The sequence below is a fragment of the Pleurodeles waltl genome, chromosome 4_2 (genome assembly GCF_031143425.1).
Source record: "Pleurodeles waltl isolate 20211129_DDA chromosome 4_2, aPleWal1.hap1.20221129, whole genome shotgun sequence".
NCBI lineage: Eukaryota > Metazoa > Chordata > Amphibia > Caudata > Salamandridae > Pleurodeles > Pleurodeles waltl.
The window spans coordinates 199,898,612-199,913,758 of NC_090443.1; positions in this window are offsets into that span (position 1 = coordinate 199,898,612).

Genomic DNA, 15,147 nt, shown 5'->3' on the forward strand with positions numbered 1-15,147 from the left:
ACTGAGCCCTTCCAATCAAACTCTAAAGTCTTTTCTGAATTTGAAAATACTGAGTTAAGCCCAGAGGCTGATGCAGCAATAGATTCATAAATGGTGAGCCTCCTTAGTGCCCATGCAATCAAATGAGAAACATGGCTGGGGTTTAGCTCCTTTTGAGAGAAGTTGCTGCAGGGTGCCATAAACACTCAATTGTACAATAGATTCTGGAGACCTCACAAAGATCTGACCACATGCATAAAGAAACTAGTAAGGAGGTACAGATTATACAGAATGAGCTAGAAAATAATTAAAAACCTGAGGTGGACTGTTGGTGCACTCTTCATCCACAAAAGCATGGTCACACGTGTCACTCTATGACGCATGGTACATACAGTTGCCTGGATAGGCTTCTTGTCACAGGCCTGGATCCTGGGGCGCTGCAGGGAGTTGATCACCTGGGGGATACTTGTCTTATCATGCATCTGTGCTGTTCTGCCAGAGGTGGTGGGAGATACACATACCGCACAGCGCTGGCGCATGTCCTTGGATTTACTGTTGGATGCGGCATGCCGGGAGACACTGAGGCAAGAGCTTCAGACTTACCTGGATGGTAATTAGGGTACAACGGCATCAAGAGCCACATAATGGGAGGCTCTCAAGGCTGTGCTGCGGGGGGTGCTGTATAGGCATGACGTGGTGACATTGCAGACAATGAAAGACATTTGGAGACCCTCCATGGAAATGACACAAATTCAGCAGATACAAGGGGAGGGGGTTATGCGCACACAACGTACCTTGCAGACACTGTGGGAATCCCTTGTCAGACACGGACTCACATCTTATCGGCAGTGGCTACACAGGGAAGGCAATAAATCTAGTCGGTTGTTGGCATGGATACCAACACGTGAACAGGAGATCCTGTATATCCTGAGGATTCAGGACCCGCAAGGGCAGGTTGTGATGAGATAAAGCAATATATTAAATCGCCTGGTGACACACTTCCTTGCCATTTACTGGTTGGATGGGGGGCCGTCCAGAGCAGGTAGAGGAATGACCCTGCCCTACTTTTCCCCAGTTACTGCAAGCGCTAAACAATCATATCACACTGGAGGAGCTCAGTGCCACACTCCAGGACTTGAATAGAATTAAACCCCTGGAGGCGATGGGTTTCTTGCTAAATTTTACCAAGCCTACTCAGACGCTCTTGGGGAAAAATTGTTAGAACGCTTCAGGAAGGCATGCCACCACAGAATCCTTACCCAACCATGCGTGAGGGCATTATATGTTTTATGATGAAGCTGGAAGGAGAGCTTGAAGACCTCTCCTCACATAAATATTTATAATTAATAAACTTAAAGTCCTCTATAAAATATTGCCAATGCGGCAGCAGGGGGTAATCCATGATCTGGTTCATGAGGATCAATGTGGTTTTATGCCCTCGCGCTGCCCAGCTTTTAACCTGAGACACCTAACTCATGTGCTGCACGAGACCAAGGGGTCAAACCAGGATCTTGCCCCCGTATCCCTCAATATCCAGAAGGCATTCAATACGGTTGAACGGGGCTATCTTATGACAGTGCTTCAGAAGGTGGGCTTGGCCCAGCCTACCGGAAATGGATCTAATTGCTGCATACAAGCCCCATTAGAGTGGAGGGGGAGAGATCTCAGAGGCCTGGGTGGTGGAGCCAGAAACTCGGCAGGGTGCCCCCTGTCGCCGTTATTGTTTGCCCTGGCAATTGAACCCATGTCTATTCTGCTGTGCAAGGATTGATGGCCTGGGACATAAGGGTCTGAGAGGAGACATGTCATCTTGCTGCATGTTGATGATGCGCTGGGGTATCTGCGATCCCCTGTTGAGGCAGTCCGCTAATTACTCCACCACTTGGAGACCTTTGAATGGATGTCAGGTCTTGGGGTGAGCATATGAAAAACACAGTTATTCCCCCTAGGGAGGCTGGCTTTGCTGCCACCCAGCCAGCTGCTGGACCTGGACATTAGATGGGAGGAGAAGAGTTTTCGGTACCTTGGTAATATGTTCACCAGGACAGCGGCACACCCTCAACGCATTAATGAAGATAGAGTGGAAAGGTTTGGACAGATCAGTGGCTTTTTTGGAACACGCTACCCCTGTCGGTCATGGGGCGAGCAGCCAAAGCAAAAATGTTTTTCCTCCCATAATGTCTGTACCTGGTGCAAAATAGGATTTGTCACCTACATGATAAGCTTTTCCGAACGCTGGATAGCTTGCTTATCAAGCTCGTTTCGGTGGGAGAGCACAGTAGAGTGGCCTTGGAAGTACTGAAAAGAAACTTGGAGGGGGGCAGCCTGCCCCTTCCTGACATTCAACTGTACTATCTTGTGGCCCACCTGCAGTACGCAGCAAAATAGTTTACAGCCACTGATAAGTGGGAAAACAGTTACTACACAGTACAACAGGAGATGACTCACTGTCACACATTTTAATGAGAGGAAGCCTGTCCGACGTGCTGTTACCCTACTTAGTATGAAATACTGCTCATATGTGGGAGACTGTTGTGAGAAAGGTGCTGCACAGGGCCCCCTTTGATATGGAATTGCGTATATGGGATTTGGAGTGCTTCTGAGCTATAGACTGTGACATGTCTAGGGAGAGATGGAGGGAGGGCTGGTGACACACAGCAGGAGATTTATTTCCGGTGGAGGTCTTCATAACCGATCAGGAGGCACAAGATGCTTTTGATATAGGTCAGGCCAGTTTCTTCAGTTCGCCAAGCTAGAAAACACTGTAAAAGAGATTTGGTGCATGTATTCAGCAGCTCTTCCACTGTTTCAATCCCTGGGAGGACTACTAAGGTGGGGGAAGGGTAGACACCTAATTTCTCTCTTCTACAAGGCACTCCAAGCAGACCTACCAACGAAGGTATACACGGCAAAAATGGCCTGGGAGGCTGAGTTGGGGGAGCTCATTGAAGACTCAAGCTAGAGCCACTATGGTGGCCCTGTGAAAGCAGTGTCCTGTAACAACTGATTTAAGCTACTCCTCTTCTGTTATTTGCACTGCACATGCATAACACCAGCCCAGCTTAATGTAACATATCCTACTAGGGTGGCAAAGCATGCCCTTTGCGAGGAGATAGGGACCACATTTCCCCATTTGACACTTCAGTGTGCAGGGTTATGTAGCTCCTGGGAAGTGGTAGCACCCCACATTACAGAGGCGGTGGGAATTACTGTGTTAATGACAACAGGTGCCTGCTTATTAGGTTTGGTGTCGAAAACCTAATGGCCGAAAGATGCCGTACAAGCTTCTGCAATTGGCGCTGCTCTTCGCTAAGCATAGAGTTGCTATGAGTTGGATGGCATCCCAAACTCTGAATGAGGCTGCATGGGTTAAAGATGATCTGGAATGGGGAATCATAGAGGAGCAACACTTGAATCTCTCCAGCACAGATGATAAGCTAGCAGAGGACCTGGCGGCCTGGGGGGCAATGTTGGAATCTTTCAATGACTTTAGCGACTCAGATGGGGAATCAGACGTGGGGGACTCAGAGGCATAGGGTGTACTGACTGTCTAGAGTGAGGAGGATGCTGTAGGTGGGTAGGGTAGTAATTTGCTGCTTTACATGATTTGCACAGAGATTTGTTAAATGGGATATTCTCCAATGTATGATGATCCTGGTTTTTTACCCAGAAGGATACGTGATATGATACCTGCACATGTTGACATGCACTACTTCTTATTTTGGTTTTGTGCATGTATCCCAAAAGCAAAAATAAAGATTTTAAAAACACCTGATGTGTTTCCTATCCATCTCACCAATGGTATTAAAGTATTCCATAGAAGAGGCTTGCGGGAGCACCGGAGGATACTGAATGAGATTTACACACAAATCAGTTTCTTACAGGGCTCAAATGGTCCCTATTGAATGGGTATAATGACAAAGAACATGATTTAACAATTCTACGTGTCCATTATGTGTTGTTTCACAGGCCTACAGCTGGATCCCCTGTCATATCATTCTAGCATGTATTTGTACTATGTAGGAGGACATTTTGGAGTTAGCAATATTCAACAAAAAGAGCCCCAGTGGGTTAATCATTTAAATATTTTCAGAAATATCTTTCAAGATTGCACAGAGAGGCAGGCAAAAGAGAGTTTTAATCAGTGAATTCCAGGATACTGGAGCACAGAATCAGAGTGTACGGCATTCACAGCAAAAGATACTGTAGAGAGGGAGTGTCACATTCTGAATGAAACTGAGGAGGCAGGGATGTTCCTTCACACATTCTGAAAAAGCCTGAAGAAACACGTGATGAGTAAAGGGGCGTAGTGCAGAGCTCAGTAAATAAAGCTTCTACAGGAGGCCAAGACAAAAAAATTATAAAATGCAGGATTGTCTTTTTCCTAAAGTGGTAGGTGTAAGGGGGGCATTAATACAAATAGACATTGGTAAATGGTATACTGAAGTACCCCAGGCTGCTCAGCAAACATCCTTTTCACACAGTACCTACAGCACACGCATTGCTAGGAAGTGACTGGTCTCTTCCTTTGTGTGGGAAGAAAGAGGCAGGTGTAGTGGGTGGGGCATAGACCCATGGAGGACAAGGTAAGGTAGTTTGGGGTAAGATATACTCAAAATGAGTATTTAGGTACAGCAATAGTATGGATAGCACTGGAAGGTCAAGTAAGTGACAAGGATAGCTTTAGTGAAGAACATATCTGTAAATGTGAATGGATTAAATGTTTCAAGGAAATAAAATATTTTTATGCAGTTGTTAGAACAAACTAAGGAAGAATTAATGACCAATTTGTCATCTGTAGTGAGAGATTGGTTGGTCTCTTAGACAGGGCAGTCCAATGTGTCTACTGCTGCAAAGGGATGACAATCATAAAAATAGCAGATGAGTTATTAAACAAGTTACACAGGACAAACAGAACAGATGGTTGCTGCTTTTGCTAAGTAAGGTACAGATGTACATCACTTTTTAGTTCCTAGTGCAAACCCTTAGTGATGATTTTAATCCACTGGAATACCTGCTACTCCAGTTTGCTGGATTTAACATTCCTTTGATAATATGGGGAATGTTACATTTTATTACTGAAGAAATTGAAGGTAATCTGGGGAAAAGGGGATTCCTGTCAAGAGCCCTTGTATGAAGAAAGCCTCAGGTGCCCTGCAACAAAGATCCAAACTAATATATACCTTTTTGTAGCTCAAGTATGATCAAGCACAATCTACTGCAGAAAGCTGAACAGAAGTTAAGTCAGAATAGAATACCTTAAGGCCTATTTAATCCTTGTGTGCACTGTAGCTGAAATAATACCCTTAGTAATGTTCATTCATGCAGTAAAGTCCATAACAGTTATATTTTTTTTTAACCTGGCTCAAGGCTTCAACACCATCACAAGTATTTTTTTTTGTCCTCATATTTCTTATAGTACTTCCAATATGACCAGACCCGATATGTACTCCAAAACCTATTGGATCAGGCGCAGGCCAGCCTCATCCGGAAGACCAGTAGTTGAAGGGTGGGACTGACTGTGTGCCTTCCTTCCATTTGAAATAATCATTGGACAATATGCTTAAGCGCTAGTGCTCGGAGAAAAACCAATTCACCCAGGATTTCCCTAATTCTTTAACATTATTGGATCCAGTTCTACAAATATCTAATTGACAAATTTTCATTGCGGCATCCACCCATTCCCACCAAGTTGGAGGAATAGAAGAAATCCAATGCCTGCAGATCTCCAGCCTAGCCAAAAGTATTAAATAGAATAACAAATTCCTATGAACACTTGAGAGGTTTAGTGGTTCTAAAGTGCCACCAAATAAAACTAAGGCTGGGGAAGCTACCAGTGGGGCCTGTATCACAGAGGATAGAGTCTCAAACACATCCCCCCAGAAATTTGAAACCCGAGGACATAGCATCAACAAATGAGTGTCATCTGCCCCCACTAGTACACACTTTTTACAAGCTGCATGGGCATTTTTATTGAATTTGTAACTTCTTTGGAGTATAATATGCCCTATGTAGAACAAATAAATGATTATTTCTAAGAGCGGCAGTCTTGACCACCCTATAAAGACGTTGCCAGGAACTTGCCCATAATGTGTTAATTTCCTCCTTACTCGACACTTCCTCCCATACAGAGCCAGGAAAATTCTGTTTGTCATCTAAACTATTCAGACAATTCAAGAGTATTCTATAATAGACAGCAGCTTCCTTCTTGCATGGCTGATTCTTATGTAATAACTCCACTAGCTCATTGGTCTCCTTTTCCGCTATTCTTACCCATGCGTGTAATTGATAGATAATATTTGAACCTGGCTCACAGAGGCGAATGTTCCCCAGGGTTTCAACACTCCATCCTGTAATACTTGTCCCCATTCCACAATACATGCCTCCTTCAAACGGCGAGCTAAAGCGTCTTTCAGACAATCCGGGGTTCCAGAGGAATCCCAGATAGGAGCATGAGCACTATAATACAATAGGTTCGTGATTTTTCTTATTCTGGACCACAAAGAAGCCCCCTCTTTTAGTGATTTCAGCCTTACTTTTTTTGTTTATAAAATCTTGGGTGGCCAAATTTATACAGGAATTTCCGCTCCCCTTTCCCTTCACCACTCAGCATAGCCTTCTTCTGGGGAGAGACCTCCTCTGCTACTAATAGATCTTCAAAATTCTTTAACTGGAATGCCCATACATATAACTGGATATCCGGGAGGGCAATCCCTCCCTTGACATAACTTCTGCAAAGCTTTTTCCTGGAAATCCTGATTCCCTTGTAAGCCCATATGAAACTATCTATCTTTGATTGTAAATCTTGTATCCTTTTTTCCTCAAATTCCAGAGGAATCATATTGAAGAGAAAAGTGAGCTTCGGGAAAATAAACATTTTTACTAAATTAGCCCTCCCGTATAGGGTTAAAGGAAGATGTACCCAGCTTAATAAACGTTTATCTATCTGATGCGTCAAACATTTCAAGTTTACTGACAGCGTTTTCTCCAGATCCTGCGGTATCTTAACTCCAAGATATTTTATCTCCTCTTTTATTAGTTTATGATGAATATTCATATTCCATGTCATAATTTCATATTAATTTGATATCCTGATACCTGGCCAAAGTTTTGTGTTATCCCCTCCAATCTATCTAATGTCGAGAGGAGGTCTGTGGTATAGATTATAATGTCATCAGCATACATGGATACCTTTTTCTCCCACCCCATGTAAACAAAAGGTTTTATCAGAGCATCCTTTTTAATCATACAAGCAAGCGGTTCTATATACACATCAAAGAGCAGGGGGGAGAGAGGGCAACCCTGTCTGGTTCCTCTACTAATGGAAAAAGAAGGAGTTAGATTCCCATTTATCAAAACTCTCGCCGATGGATTGGTGTAAATACTTTTTACAGCCCCTAAAAACCTTGGCCCAAAATTCAAATGTACTAAAATATGATTTACGTAGCTCCAGTTCACTCGGTCAAACGCCGTGGTAGCATCAAGAGTAATAACCACCAGAGGAAGATCCGATACTGATGCCATATCAATTGGCCCAATTAATTTGTAGGATAATTGATACATATGCCTGTTTTTTAAAAACCCCTTCTGATCTTCCTGGATCAGCGGCGCAATACCCTTCGCTAATCTGCTGGCAAGTATACTTGTGAATATTTTATAATCATTATTTAGTAGGGAAATTCGTTTGTATGATTCACAAAGCGAGGAATCTTTCCCAGATTTGAATATGACAGTTATTATTGCTTCATTCCAAGACCCTGGTAATCAGGATTCTCCCCTCCAAATTGCGTTAAAAAGGTCTTTGAGCAGAAGGGATATGATACTACCTAATTTTACATAGAACTCCGCAGGTAAGCCATCAGGGCCCACTTCTTTCCCTTTTTTTTGGTTTTGAGATGGCCTGTACTATTTCCTCCTCCGAGAACTCCTCCTCCAAAAGAGACCGCCCTTCCTCATCAAGTTTCCCTGGCATTAATTCTTCTACCTTTGGCATCTTATGTTCCACCACTTCTGGTAGATCTTCTTTATATAAAGCTTCAAAAAAAACCTGGAATGCTCTTTGAATCGCTGAGGAGTCCGTTACGACCACCCGTGTGGTGGGTTCTCTTATCCCTGAAATCTGATTTCTGGTGAGATCAGATTTTGTTTTCCACGCCAATAGTTTCCCCGCGCTTTCCCTATATTCAAAATTTGCGAATTTGCTTGCTTCCCATTTTTCCTTTACTCCCGTCTCTATTAATGTTGAAAGGGTTGCTCACTTAGTCATCAATTCTAGCATGATTGGGTCTTCACTTCTCCCACCCAAATGTGCCTCGACCAATTTTTTCTCCAGACTCTCTAAATCTTTCTCAATATTCTGAATACATGACCTGTATTCCCTATTTCTCCGGGCAGAGATGGAGATCAGAACCCCCCTAATAAAATCTTTATAAGAGTCCCACACCACATAAGGTGCTGCAGAATTCCAATTATCTTCAAAAAACCCCTTAGTCTCTCTAAACAGGCATTCTACCACTTCGGTATTGCTTAATAGGGAGCGGTCAGCCAGTCAGAAAACTTTATTCGGTATAATGCCATAAAAGTGCATGTGCATATATATATGCATCACCATAAAAATACAATACTTATTACATAATTATAAAAGCAAATATCTTCAATCTGCTGATTTACAAGGATTATAAAATCACAACATGTCCCTTAGCCCTTCTAAATCAAAATATAATAGTTAATACTTATAAAATCATATGCATCAATAAAACAGTATTTAAAATTGCATTAACAAGTGGTCACATCAACAAATTCATATAGATTTCTAATAGCAATAGCTTATTTGATAAAGCTTAAAATGGAACTACACATTTGTTTGGATGAGAGGCTTTGAATACCAATCAGACCTTCCTTGTGAGAAAGAGTGTGTAAGTTGCGCAAAATTGGTAATATAAAAGTTTTCCTAGGAACTGAGTAAAGTGAACAAAATAAAATAAAGTGGCAAGTGCTTTGTTTCGAGATGTTATCACAAGGGCATGGTGGTAATGTTTTTACCCACACGCATTTTGTTGGAAACGCCACTCTAAAATGAATCATATTGAATCTTAACAATACAAGTAAGGAATATAAGGAGGGAAACGGAAACCAAGCAAAATAGGGTTCTAACGAGTTTGAAAATGAAATTTGTACATATAGCTCAAATGATCTCAATTTCTCTGCCGCTTGATATCTAAGATTCATAACATACTCCTTATAGCGGGATTTAACGATTTCCTTTGCATTAGCAGGCATAAGCTCTGGATTAAGATACATGAACTCCAAGTCCAAATTTCAGAAACAAGTTTGAATAAAATGTAACCATGGAATTTTGTTGTGGTTTGCTAACGAAGAACAGTCTTTTACACAGTCCTGTGTTAAAGGGGCCGTCGGGGTTGACCATACTTTTATCGATAGCAAAAGGGGGGCAATATCTATCAGATCAGTAATGTAACCAATTCCCAGCTCCTCATGGCATATAATATTCGCTACATTCTTGGGTACCATTAGTAGTCGATGGAGAAATGTATTCTCCGCCTGTTGTAGAGTAATTGAACTGGTATATCCCCAAAGGCCCCCCCCCCCATAAATCTCCGCCGACACACATTTGGATTTATAGAGCGTAATGATCTGATGAACATGTCTATGCCCAAGTCTGCGAGCAAAACGGAAAATTGCTTCAACATTTCTTTCCATTTGTAAAAGCTTAAAATTCAGATGGGGTTTCCATGACAAAGAGGAACTTAGGTACAGGCCTAAGTAACAAAAATCTTTCACCTTTGTTAGGGTGTTCCCGCCCATTTTAAAACATTTAGTATGTGTATTTCTAGGACCACAGATCATAACATGTGACTTTTTAAAATTGACTTTCAGATCAAGCTCTTGTGTATACGTTAAAAAAAGGTCCAGAAGGGTCTGTAGGCCATTAGCCGTACTGGCTATTAAAACAGCATCGTCAGCATACAGTAAAATTGGCAATTGTCTAAAACTCATCCTTGGACAATCCTTACCATTTTGGGCTAAATAACTATACAAGCCATTAATATATAACAAAAATAAAAAATGTACCAGAGTACAGCCCTGTCTTACCCCCCGATTGGATGCAAGGGGATGGGACCTTTCGCCATGTAGACCAAACTGAATTGAAATGGTACGATCAGAGTATAAGCGTTTGATCAGATCCAACAAATCTTGCTCAACCCCCATTGTATCCATTAGTGCCCACAATTTCACTCTGTTCACCGTGTCAAATGCACTGGATAGATCTATAAAGGCTAAGTGGAGAGATTCCCTTTTAGCAATAACATATTTGCTAAGAATAAGATGCAAGTTTAGGGCCTGATCTACTGTACCTAATCCAGGCCTAAACCCGTATTGAATTGGCGATAAGATGTTTGTACTTGCCATCCACTCCTCAAGCCGATTCAAAATGACACTCTCCAAGATCTTTGCCGTAGAGTCAATGAGAGAAATGGGTCTATTGGGTCTATAACAAAAGGGGTCAAGCCTATTACCTTTTTTAAATATCGGAACAATTATTGCTGTAAGCCATGATGAAGGAATAGCGCTTTGAATGGCACTATTCAGAACATTTGTGATTATCGGGACCCACAAATCAGGTAGAGATTCGAGTAAGTCCGCTGGTACCCCATCAGGGCCGGGGGCTTTCCCTAGTTTCATTTTGTTTATTGCTATAGCAATCTCATGTATCTCAAGTAAAATTCCACTCTTATTTGGAATGGGAGTAGCCAAACCCGGAGAACCACATAGCTCCGTACCATGATTAGGGCCATTTGTGGACTGAACTATAGATGAGAAATGTTCTACCCAAACCCCCTCTGGTATCAGACAATCATCCTCCCTATTTTCTTGTCCTGAAAAGTATGGATGGTTAACTACCTTCCAAAATTGAGAGGGGTCCCTCAAATCCTTGGCTGCCATGAGATCTTCCCATGCTCTAGTATGTATTTCGTTCTTCCTATCTTCAAGGACTGCCTTATATCGGCCCCTAGCCTGTATGACTAAGTCACGGTTAAATGGAATAGTTTTAATAGCTGTTTTTAAATCCCTATGGGCAGCTGTACGGGCCGAATTAAACCAGCGTTGAGGTTTTACGCCTTTAGAGTGTTCAGCATACATCAGTGCCTCGGAAATAGCACAACTTAAAGAATCATAGGCAGCTACAAGATGGACACAGACAGGTTGCAAAGACAGACAAATATTAATGTAGGCCTTGTTTTGTGTTATGAACTCCTCATAAAAGGTGTTTGAGTTTACTCTCTCCCACTTCAGACGGGGGCCAACATTTCTTTTTAAAACCACTTTCCCCTTACATTCTGTCCTAGGTAAAATTGCCCTAGTTTTAAGGGCTAGTTTTATACTCAAGGGATTATGGTCGCTGGCACAGTGGGATATGATCTTGAAATCCACAATTTCCCGATGGAGTGAAGGGCAGATAAGAATGAAGTCAATAATACTACCATTCGCACTCCCAGTATAGGTGGGTAATTCCCTTATCTGGGTATTTGTCGTATCCCTTGCGAAAATAAGGTCGAATTTATAAATAAGGGAATTCAGAGCGTTACCTGAATTAGAGTGAATAAAATGTGTAAGTGACTCTCTACCATCTATAAGGGAGCCACATATATGGGGTGGTTCATAGTTACACAACTGAACATTGAAATCTCCAACCCAAATCATATCAAATTCCCTGTCCTGGAGTTTTCCTGCAGAATCTAAAATATCGGTTAGCTCTTCGAGGCTTCCTGACAGGGCATTACAAGGAATGTTGTTATAAAAATTCAGGAGTAAAATATCCTTACACCCAGCCATTGATAATAAGACCACCATAAAAAAGGCAGAAGACCAAATCAAAGAGACCTCAATTTTTGGGAGTAATAGAGACACAAGTACCAAAAGCCCACCACTTGCTCTGCCCGCTATGGATGGAAGAGCAGGCTGAAACACAGAATAATATCCATCCATATAAAAAGGAGCCATAGACCAAGTTTCTTGGAAACAAATAATATCATAAGTGGATACAAACTCCAACCATTCTTCGGAGCCCTGCGATGTTCCAACTGAATAAGGATAGAGACTCAATACTTTCCTGGGACGTATTCCCTGGCTCCTTATTTATAACAATGTCTGTTGCATTCTGTAATAAAATAACTGATTCATCAGACCCTATTGATGATGCCGGAGATATATGCCCTCCCACCATCTCATTTCCATACAGAATATCAATTGGAAACATCTTCCCCTCCACTTGTCAACCATTAACGTCAAGAGGTGACAGATTTTGATTACCTTCGAAATCAGGGGTGGAATTCCATGGTGGTACCTTTAGCGGAACTACATTTAGTCCGTAAGGGACCTTCATGGAGGGAACTGATAGAACAGTCGGCTCACAGAAAAAACTTAGAGGGTGAATTTTGATCCCACCATCCCCCTTCGCACACAATGGCAGGGTCACCAGCAGATAGTTAACCAAATGAGGGTTGGCAAAATTAATCACTATACAATCCCCTTCATGTGCTTTATTGGACAAACCTACCCACTTCACCCTTCTTGCCATAATAATTCTATTATTTAAATCATCTTGGCATCTAAGCTTTCTCCTCATCCACTGTGCACATTTCCTTATTAGAGCCCGAGTGTCTTCTTTCTGAGTACATTCAAGAGGGGGCACATTAGCTAAAACTAAAACATATGGCATACTGTCCGGAGGAAACTGTAAAACCTCAGTTGGAATGACGGATGATCTGGGCCTAGCGGCTGTATCAGGTTTAAAAAAAGTAGTCATACTGCCAGTCAGAATAGGCAAGGGATCTTTAGGTAAATCACCATGTAAGCCACGAGTGGATTTACGGTGAGCCGAAGCTTGATCATAATCCATTAAGCAGTTAACTTGCTGTGAATCTTTAGAATCAGACTTAGTTTCCTGGATAAAAGAAGCCACGGGATTTATATCAGTTTTTGTAGTAGGCTGTTGAGATAGAAATGTAAAAACAGTTTCTTGTAGCTGCTTGAACTTGGAGTTAATTAATAATGTTAATTTCTCCTCTAAAGCCACAAAAAGCGGTTTAAGGATTTGGTCCAAGTTGGGCAGAGAGTTGCCCTTTACGTTCCTACTGTCTAAGCCCAATTCTCCTGATGGTAAACTTGTCATGGGGAAATGATCAACCGGGGTTTCCAATAATGGAGAAATAGGTTCCTTATCCTTCGGTACTTGTATTAGCAGCTTGGTGCTTTTACGATGACCTCCAGATTTCCTTTTTTTGGAAGGAGGAGAGATAGCAACTAAGGGGGTCATTCTGACCCTGGCGGTCCATGACCGCCATGGCGGAGGGTGGCGGAAGCACCGCCAACAGGCTGGCGGTGCTTCCTGGGCTATTCTGACCGCGGCGGTAAAGCAGTGGTCAGAAAAGGGGAGCCACTGCACCCATCGCACCCCTGCAACTCCGCCGGCTCCATTCGGAGCCGGCTTCCTCGTTGCAGGGGCTTTCCCGCTGGGCCGGCGGGCGGCCTTTTGGCGGTCGCCCGCCCGCCGGCCCAGCGGGAAAGTTGGAATGACCGCCGCGGTCTTTTGACCGCGGTGCGGTCATTCAGCGGTAACCGCATGGCGGGCGGCGACCCCGCCCGCCGCTGTCAGAATGACCGCCTAAGTGTTCTATAGTGGCTCCATGGCATCCATCAGGGGACTGTAGGGAGTACAGAGCGTTAATTTTATCTTTAGATTGAGGCAGACCAGAATTAGAAGGGGCAGTTAAAGAATCGGTAGACAGTATATGAACCGTAGGCTTTAAAGGGATTCTTTGAGTTTAATTGTTGGCCACCCCAATCCTTTCTTCTACTTGACCAATTTCAGTTTCAATGGCCCCAATAACTGTAGATAAATAACTAGTTATTGATGATTGAATGGGCACAGCATTTACTCATTCAACCCCGGATGTAGTGTTCTTCCTTTTGCCCATTGTATTCAGATAGTAATAGGGCAAAACCCCCAAAATTAGTCAAAACAAATAAGGCACAAAGGTGCTATATAACGGTTTGAAATACAAAGATAAATAAACTACTCAATTAGCAGGTCAAAATGTATGGCTTACTTCTCCTCTCTTCCTTGGATACTGGTCACTGTACCTCCTGATCTGCAGGCTTCAGAGGGGGGGCCCGGCCCGGCCTCAACCGGTCACAGGACGGGCCCGGCCCGCGAAGCGGGCGTGCATTCCAAAATTAAAGGGGCTTCCAGGTCCGCCCCTCTGCAGCTCTGGTCTCCCAACTTCTGTTCGCGCCCGCGCGTTCCAAAATTAAAGGGGCTTCTGGGTCTGCCCCTCTGCAGCTCCAGTCTCCCAACTCCTGTTCACATGTGTAGGGAGCGGTCTAACGTCCACTTCTTTGCCAGCTGTGGTCCATCTTCCTTCAAAGTCAACATGACTGTGGCATGGTCAGATAAATGAGCGGGGATGTGTTGTGCATCCACCACGCATGCCTTGAGAGTCTTCGCAAGTAAGAAATAATCTATCCTGGAATGATGCCTAAACTTTTTATTATGGAAAGTGAAACTGCGCGAGCGACCATGTAAGTCTCTCCAAATATCAACCAGAGCATACTGCTCCATCATCACTTTGATGTACACCAGGGATTTTTGACATCCACATGCCTTACTACCAGAGGACTAAAGCATAGTTTAAGACCACATTAAAATCGCCCGCTATTATGATTTGCTGCTGAGTTTCAGGAGTACATTGCATATTTCCCGTAGAGAGGTCGCATCATCTACATTGGGGCCAATATAGGATACTAAAGTGTAAATAGCCTGATTAATCTTAACATCCACCATGACCTATCTACCTTTTGTATCCGACTTGGTGCACATAATCAGAGCATTGGCGACACTTTTAACCAAAATTATCACCCCCTTCGAATGTGATGTATTATTAGAACAAATCATTTGACTAACCAAAGTCAGGGGTTTAAAAATCTCCTGTGCTTCCACAGATGTCAAGTGAGACTCCTGAATCATTACAATTTGCGCCGGGGAGTCCTTAATATATTGTAGAATATAGTTTCTCCTTGCCCTTACTTTCAACCCGTTCACATTCCTTGAGAGAATCTGAAAATTACCTATGACCATCCCTCTTA